General features: G+C 39.4%; 1 non-coding gene across 1 annotated transcript; it reads left to right on the top strand.

Moving 5' to 3' along the window:
• The first annotated feature begins 949 nt into the window (after positions 1–949).
• LOC141637355 (small nucleolar RNA R71) lies at positions 950–1,056 on the top strand. Its single transcript, XR_012541739.1, has one exon. It is a non-coding gene; the product is annotated as a small nucleolar RNA R71 (small nucleolar RNA).
• Positions 1,057–2,479: the final 1,423 nt, after the last annotated feature.

Consider the following 2,479-nt stretch of genomic DNA (forward strand, 5'->3'; position numbering starts at 1 on the left):
GCACCACAACTTCATTCTCACTAGCTCTCACAACTTCATCCTCAACTTGCTTCTTGATTGCTTCATATCTTGTACCACTTCTCAAGTGAATGGCACTAACCGTTTCATGTCTAGGGGGTTACTTTGAGGTGGTAATTGCCCCTTTTGTCTTTGTGAGCTTGAAGATGCTAGTTGGGTCAATTGTGTTTCCAACATCTTGGTGTGAGCTAGAATGTTGTTGATGGTGGTGTCTTTTGCTTGGCTATCTTTTTGCATTTGGGTGAAAAATTCTTGTTGATTCTTTTGCATTTGGAGGACCGCTTTTTGGACATCAAAACCTTGGTCATTGTGGTGATTGTATGGATTTTGATTTTGGTAACCTTGGTTTTGATTGTAAAAGGGTCTTTGATTTTGATTTCTCATGGGTGGTGGAGTGTATGTTGTTTGAGGGTTTTGGACATTTTGGCTTTTGTATGAGAGATTTGGATGGAACTTGGTGTTTTCATTGTAAAAATTTGAATAAGGGGTACCACTTTTGTAAGCTTGGAAAGCATTAACTTGTTCGGTTGTTCCCCTACACTCACTTGAGTCATGACCCAAGGTTCCACAATTCTCACATATCCCGCTTGGGATTGATGAGGATGCCGTCATGGCATTGACATGATGCTTTGATGATTTTGAGTTTTCCTCAAGTCTAGCCATAGCTTGTTCAAACTTCAAGTTGATTGTGTCAATGTGAGCACTAAGTTGAGCACCCAATTGAGTAATGGTGTCCACTTCATACTTTCCTCCTCTAGTAGCCTTGCGAGGCCTACTATATTGTGAATTATGGACCGCCATTTCCTCAATCTTGTTCCATGTTTGATTGTCATCAACTTCGGTGAACATTCCATTTGATCCCATATTGAGAATGTTCCTAGAATCTTCATATAAACCATTCCAAAATTGTTGCACTAAAAACCATTCGCTAATTCCATGGTGAGGACATGAGCGACAAATACCTTTGAACCGCTCCCAAGCTTCATACAAAGATTCTTCATCCCTTTGCTTAAAACCCGTAATTTGAGCTCTTAGCATATTGGTCTTTTCCGGTGGGTAGAATTTTTTGTAGAATGCTAGAGCTAGCTTCTTCCAAGAATCTATTCCAAGGGTGGCCTTATCAAGGCCCTTCAACCATTGCTTTGCGGTGCCGATTAACGAAAAAGGAAATAAGACCCATCTTATTTGGTCTTGAGTCACGCCCGTTTGAGAGATAGCTTCACAATAATCGCAAAAGGTTTCCATATGAGAATGAGGGTCCTCACTAGGCATTCCCCCGAATTGGCTCCTCTCAACTAGTTGAATGAAGGCGGACTTGGCAATAAAGTTTCCGGTAAGATGTTGTGGGGTAGGAGTACCATTTGGTAAATCCTCCTCGGTGGGTATAGAGTGTGACGAGAATTTAGGCATTGTAGGTGGATTTTGTGTGGTATTGTTTAATGGGTTTTCTTCTCCTTCTATTGCGAAAGGATTGACAAACTCACTAGTGGGTTGAACAACTTCACCAACACCTCCCAAATTCCTCCTAACAAGTCTCCTATTATTCGTCAAGGTTCTTTCGATTTCACGGTCAAAAGGTAACAAATCTCTTTGTAACCTTCTAGACATGCAAAATATCAAACAACTCGAAAACAATTAGAACAAACCTTGAGGAGTTTTACTTCCCCAAGGTGAAAAAGACACAACTAAAAACAATAAAAGAAATCTTAAATCAATTAAACACAGTCCCCGGCAACGGCGCCATTTTTGATCGGGTCCATTTCGTGTTCACAATTAAGCATATGTGGTCGTTGGTCAATGGTCGATACAAAACACAATTTATACTTCACAAACAACTCTACAATTAGTAAAGAGGTAAGTAAAGGTCGGATCCCAAGGGACGGGTATTGAAATGAAGATTCTATTCTAACTAGTGGTGTCTAGGGGTGTCACAAATTGGGTTGATGTAGAAGGTTACTAAACTAAGATAGCAATGAAAATAAACTAACAAGGTAAATAAAATAAGGGGTGTAAACAATTGATTAAAAGCACTAGGGTGTCATGGGTTCATAGGGGAATCATGGGATATGATCATACAAACATGTTCTCAAATTATAAGCAAGCAATTATTGTTGTGATGGATTGAGTTGGGTTATATCTTACAATCCTAGGAAAGTTTGGGTCCCGGAGCCGAATCTCTTGGATTGTACAACACCTACAAGTCGACTTAATCTTCCCTAATTAACACATGCATGGTCTAACAAGACTCGAGTTGGGTTATGTCTTACAAGTCAAGTTGAAAGGATAGAAGATGATAGTAAATGCAAGGATTCATAGGCTTAGCATTTCATCAAATATAACATGTGCATGTATTAAGATCAAAACAAGCAAGCAAATAAGATATGAAAGCATATTAATTTAAGCATGAATCATTCCCCATGTTGGTTTCCCCTAATCACCCATTAAACCCTAGCTAAGAGAC

The sequence above is a fragment of the Silene latifolia genome, unplaced genomic scaffold (genome assembly GCF_048544455.1).
Source record: "Silene latifolia isolate original U9 population unplaced genomic scaffold, ASM4854445v1 chrun_scaffold_16, whole genome shotgun sequence".
NCBI lineage: Eukaryota > Viridiplantae > Streptophyta > Magnoliopsida > Caryophyllales > Caryophyllaceae > Silene > Silene latifolia.